We start from the raw sequence: 7086 nt of genomic DNA on the forward strand, positions 1-7086 counted from the left end.
GACCTAGGGTAGGATCACTTATTCGAAGCTCTATCATATCTTTGTTATATGTAAATAGTATGCACTATGTCATTATAGAAGTAACTAATGAGGATCAAACCCCTATAAGTATTTCTAGGAATACGACTAATATATGCTTCCTACCCCTCCTATTCTCGCACGTATAACATGGAAAGATTCTACTTACCAGGCGACTCCTACTTTCCCAACCAAGGAAATGGTGGACGGTTAGGAGAAGAACCCGAAGAAGACCCCGATGAAGAACCAGAGGAAAACGAGGAAGAAGAATCTGAAGATGAGGAAATCGAAATAATGACGAGTGAAGATGAAGACGAGGCAGAATCAGAAGAGGAACCGGAGATGATCAACCCTCCGTACATAGCCAAGGTTCCCACAAACCGCTTCGAATACATCAGACCTATGCCCCGTTGGCCAACTGTGATCGAGGGTTGGAATCGACAACAACGATAGTGATCACCATTTGGAGACCAACGAAGTTGCTATGACCTCAACCATGGGGGACCGACTGACAGAGCCCTCCCGGAGAAGACCCGGCAGATCGCGAACATCGGGGATTAAAACAGGGGGACTGCAAATCTAGTACGGAAACTGCGCGCTACTACAGACACCACCATCTCACGTACCCGAGACTTGGAAAGAGACTGCTATCCCAGAGACCAACTTCTTAAGAACCTTATCGCCGCTCGGGCGGAGGAAAAAGAGAAACAGGGTAGACGCACGGCACTCGAAGAGAGAATGGTTGTAGCCAAGCGTCGATTGGCAGAGCTGCAAGGTGCATCGACTTTGTCTCAGGCATCGCAAGGGACAAATCGTCGTGAGTAGAGTTCATACTGCTCACAAGACCTTGTAGATTAGGTTCATGAGTATGCGTTAGTGCTACTCTATTCTATGTGTAAGCTCAACCCTGCGATTTAAGTGGTTATTCTAATCAGGGGATTTATTTACTGTCAAAACTTTTCCTTAAAATGAGTTGGTGTAGACCTGCATCGAGGTCAAAAAATTTCTCTGAAACTAAGATTACTAGAATCATATCAACAAAATGGGCTTACGGCAGGCCCATTAGACTCGAAGGTCTATTAAGTCTTACTCATGCAACTAAGCATACATCAAGTGGTCGTAAGAAGGACCTAGCTTGGATCAAATTACAAGGTTTCACTTGGATACAGAACTACTAAAATGCATGGGTTTATTACAGACTTTCATTAGGAATTGCTTTCAGAACACCATAAAAATTGAAATACAATACACTTAGAACTAAAATAAACTTAGTTGGATAACCCACGATGCATAGCCCTTTCTAACGACTCATTATCGTCTCACCTTTAAAACATTTTGGTTGAAAGGTGCCTTCTTCGTAGACCTATAGAGTGCGATCATACCAGCACTAATACACTGGATCCCATCAGAACTCCTCAGCTAAGAGTGTTTGGGCAAAGATAGTAACTAGGATGTGTGAATTTAGCATTCGTACAAAACCTACTTCTACCCATTTCCGTAATTCCATCTCAGGAGTGTTTAGCATGAACACTAAGAATAGTACAGCAATGTGCGAAATTTACATATGTGAATATAAACTGTAAGAATGCACTTGAGATAATCATCCCCACTCACGAAGTCGTTTTTCATCATGAAACAGAATTATGTCTTCACCAAGAGGTAACCAACCAACTAGCAAGGCACCAACCCTGCAGATAGACTCTGCTACTTTTCAAGCTGCAGTCACGGCAGCCGTGGCAGCCGTCATGGCGCAACTCAATGCTAACCACGCCAGCAGGTGCGGAGATGGCGCCGAAAATACTAACCGCGATAACAATCAAGAACACCAGCGGGCGACTACCAACGAAAATGCCTCAGACCACAAACCTAAGAGCAAGAAACAGAAGTTTTGGGACAAAAAGCAGTGTAACCCATCTCAAAAACTCGCTAAAGGACAGCGATCCGTGGCTGCTTCTATAATTACAACAGCAGTCGCAACTCATGCCTCGACATCAGCCACAACATCTGTCACTCAAGCACCGGACGGACAATATATGGGGACACTTCCAAAGTGTAACAAGTGTAACTACCAGCACACAGGAGCTTGCCGTATTCTACACTGTATCAACTGCAATAGGAAAGGACATACCGTCCGCTTCTGTAGGACCCTGACCCAGCACATCGCTTCAACCACCAATACTGGTGTAAATCCAATATGCTACCTATGCGGTGAAAAGGGACACTTCAAGAGGGACTGTCCAACCGAGAGGAATAACGGAGGAACGGGAGGAGTGTGACAACCGAACCAGCGAAAGCAACAAGGAACCTTATTAGGACTTTTGGAATGTTTCAAAACAAGAATATTTAAGTACCATATGTTTGTAATGTACGTGGAATGTTGCTAAGATTATCTTCTTTTAAAAGTGGTTAAAATACTCTCTCGTTCAATTAAGTCAAAACACTTATGCGCATCGAGCGAACATCTAGAGGCCTGTTAGGGATCATAATATGAAGTATCATCGCTAACTATCAGAACACGTATACTACCAGTACTAGTTGCTGCAATGCGAATCATCTGCAGTAATAATAACACCGACCAACACAGAACGTACTAACAAGAGGCAGAGGATGCTCTATCTCCCTAACAAACATTTCATTCGAATACAACTTAACACATGTTTTACTAGGAAGGTTCGATAACGTCATTCGATTTGGATTGGTTTAGTCCTCACCTTCCCAATTGAATGTGCTACGGAAAGACCCCTCACCTAACCTCCTGAATATTGAAACCCTCGTCTCTCATAAGCACAAATCCGACACGGACCTCCGGGTCATCTCTCGTTACGGAACCTCGAAGTACTCAAGAGAGGAGTACCACGCCATCCGACTGTTTTACCAAACTCAATTACATACGACCTATACGCACGAGTTAATAATAGATGGACCAGGAATGAGTCCTACCATGAAATTTGAGATAAGGCTACCCAGAAGAGCGAGTGGATGTTCTACCATTCGATTTAGTCTAGTCGCATAAACCAAACCCATACGTTCCCTACCGACCTAAACAGCAGACAAGATGGTGAAAATCCGCTGGAATGACAAACAAGAATAAAAAATCACAGAGAGAGAGAGAAGCAAGAAACCGCCCTCCAAACATAAAAGTAGGCCCTACGCAATGATCAACAGTCATGATCAATACCTCAAGACGGATAAAAGCGTACGAAGTCGGCTAGACCACACGTGACCCCGAACTAGGAATAGTAGTGTTCACCCAAGACTATTGGAAGCGCCATCCCTACGATGCAAAGATGCACAAGTTTTCATCGGTCATAAGAGCATTCAGTACATTCTCGACCGAAAAGAACTTTGCCTGATTCAAGGACGATGGGTAGAACTACTAGGCGACTAGGAGTACTAGATTCGCCATTATCTGAGCAAGGCCAATAAGGTGGCAAATACCTTGTACAGAAAGGAATACTCGTGCTGCCAACTAAGGTCATTAGCAATGACAATCCATCCATTCCTGTCTACGCAAATCAGGAGAACTCGTACTAGAGACCTTGAAACCAGAGTATGCGATGGGTGAAAACTTAAGAGGAATGAATAAGAACCTAGAAGTCACGAGCGATGGGGCTCGGTACCTCCGTAATCGAAATCTGGAAACCAAAGTTCGGTGGATTCAGGGACGTCGTCACGAACGAAGCACACAAAACTCGCCACTCAGTCCATCCAGGTCCAGAAAATATGTATTTGGGCCTTAAGAAACAATATTGGTGGCCGAACATGAAAGCCGACATCGCTACATATGTGGACAATATCTGACTTGTGCCAAGGTCAAGGTAGAATAACAGAAGCCTTCGTATTTCCTACAACAACCAGTGACACCCAAAAGGAAGTGGGAGCGGCTAACCATGGACTTCATAACCAAGTTACCCAAGACATTGGGTGGTCTCGATACCATTTGGATAATCGTCGATAGACTGGCCGAATTCGTGCACTTCCTACCAATCAAAGAAACCGACATGATGGAGAAATTGACTAGGACGTACATCAAAGAAACTATACGACTGCATGGTGTGTCAATATCCATTATCTCTGTCAGAGATAGGAGATTCATTTCGTGATGCTGGCAACCCTTGCAGGGACTAGGTTAGACTTGAGTATGGTCTACCACCTATAATCCGACGGACAGGGCAAAAGAAACTATTCAAACCTTGGAAGACATGCTAATAGCTTGGGCGATTGACTTTGGTAAAGCGTGGGAATGCCCACTTACCACTCATTGAATTTTCACACAACAACAACTACCACCCTAACAACAATGTCACTCCATTCGAAGCTCTCTATAGTCGCAAGTGCAGATCACCACTACGCTGGGCTAAAGTGGGAGATACACAGCTAGGGACTTCTAAAAATCACTGTAACAACGAATTCGGACCAGTCTGTGAATATGAACATTTTCACACAAGTTAGGGACTTCTAAAAATCATAATAAAAATTATGAACAAACTAGACACATTTTCTAAACCCTCAGAATTTACGTAATCAGTTTTCGACTCCGTATGATTTTTCTATAATTATTCCAAGAACAGGAACAGAAAAGATAAAACTAGAAAATTGTCACTAACTCATTTACACCTTGTAACTTGCTGAGCAAGGTGTGGATTATCATATATAAATACATGTTGGTTATATTACATGTCTTTTGCCGCATTATAAAGGTTTACATCATATATAAAGAGTATTTCTACCATTACAAAACGTTTTGATAAGCTGTAATAGGTATAATTTATGATTCCATTAACACAACAAGCACAATTCGGAAGGTTTTATTCCCACAGAAAAAGGTTTTACACTCACACACACCACACGTAAACTTGTTAACGTAAATTGTGAGACATTCCTCTTAGTACTCCTAGAGTACGGGTTAAAATTCCTGGTAGTTATAACCAGAGTCTCTTGTAGGGAGAACGTGATAGTTGTGTATAGATCTATATTGGGTTTGACAAACCACACCTGAGCTGCATGCAACAGCTAGACCGGCAGGTCTGGGGTGACAAGTGTCATTATCTTTTTCGACGCCTGAGAAACGTTGTGGCAGGTTCATTAGTCATAGTATGGTTATAGCGACTCACATAGCGAGTTAACAACACATAAAGTTTACAGGGATTTTCTCAAATCAAAAAGGGTATTATGTCGATTTAAAATCACTTTTTATATCAATAAGTAGGGAGAGTACTGTACACTTTCGGTCTTGGAATTAAAGACAACACATCACTTTTGTAAGGAAAATATTGGATTTTTCTTGGTATCACACAATTCATAACAAAGATCGGTTTCCAAACTCTTCATCTAAAAAGCTTATGAACTCACCAACTTAATTGTTGACACTTTTTCAAAACTACTTGTATTCTCAGGGAATCAACGAAACCAGGTAATCACAAGCTTTTGAGGATGGAACGCTACGGCGTTGAACAACTATTTTTATATCATGTTGTAATCAATCATTGAAATATGTAACACTTGAAACCATGTAATTCTTTTCCTTTATATTTATGATTGGTTGTATTGCTTTGATCACTGTTATACACGTTGTTATGATACTATACATGAAGTCCGCCACGCACGAACGTTTCCGCCATCCTTGGTTTGGGGGTGTGACAGTCATGAGTTGGCTTGTAGATTGTCTAAGGCGTTAGATATAGCAAAAGTTTGCTATACCATTCGTGAGTACTCCTGAAATAAGATTTGAATATTGGATTAACCCACTCTCACCTGAATCACTTCATGGAATTTATCACGAGTGATTGTGAGACGATAATATCATATAATCTTCAAACTAAGATATATGAGTTGTTGACTACGAGTTGGTTGTGCATTGATGATACGAAAACGCATTAGTAACTTGATGTTATAAAACGTATCGTTGTGCATGACTTAATGAGTAGTTAATACAAGCATATAATGTCGAAGTTTATCTGTTCCTTTTATCCTAAGAGGATTAAAAGCGATATCTTGGGCCCCTCAATGATTCTGTTTTGACTATGTGTCGGGCCCGGTCAGAACGAAATTGATGTGTTCAGTTATGTTTTATGTCCGACGAATCGGAAATTGGGAAACAAATTGCAGGACAATAAGTATGACTATGTTCCATGTATTTGTCCGCATAGATATCTTGAGAACAGAGGAATATATGATCCCTTATCTAAAGGACGGGTCACTAACTGGGTCAGAGTTCGATAGCGGCTTTTGAGAGCTACGATTGCTAATCGAGTTTTGGAGTTGCATTGGCAGTTATAGTTATTAGACTTATCCAAGTGGGAGACTGTTGGATTTAGTGTCTAAGCCCATAACTATAACTGGGATGTACTTGACCCGATAGTAGCATGATCATTTTGGGTTGCCTTCACCAGTGCAATTTGATAGGATGAACTTTTGAGAATAAAGTTATTTATGATTTATTAATATATTATAAGTATAATATATTAATTGAGAAATCATATTATTTAATTAGTATTCATCAAGAATTAATTTGGAATTAATTTTGTGATCAAAATAGACTAATTAAATATATGAGGATTGATTGTGTAAATAAATGATTCTTATAGTGTGGGCCAATGATCCATGGTTATTTAGGATGTGCTAAACCAATGAGATAGTCTATGGATAGTCCATGGAGGTTTAACCCATGGAGCCTAAGTAATATGAAAGGTCATATGGTGCATTAGGGTTTGCATGGATGTAACCCTAACATTTGCAACACTATCCCTCATGGCCAAAATCGGTTACACCATTGATTCTAAGAGAGTCATAATCGATTTTGAGCTAAGTAACTTATTCTCTCAAACCTCTTCTTGCATTTGGTGTTTGTGACACATTAGAGGCATCATACTTGAGGTGCTCGAGCTTTCAAAGGCCAAGAACTACACCCTACATCAAGAGGTATTCATCTAAACTAGTTTTTATATTGTATAGATTCAATTGTATGGTAGTTAGGATGTAAGATTTGGAAAAGTGAAAATGCATGTATAATTAGAGAAAACATAGATCCAAAGCATCTAGGGTTGCATGTGCACCATAAGAGTGTTA

This window comes from Lactuca virosa, chromosome 4 (genome assembly GCF_052849685.1).
Source record: "Lactuca virosa cultivar CGN04683 chromosome 4, Lactuca_virosa_CGN04683_v6, whole genome shotgun sequence".
Taxonomy (NCBI): Eukaryota; Viridiplantae; Streptophyta; class Magnoliopsida; order Asterales; family Asteraceae; genus Lactuca; species Lactuca virosa.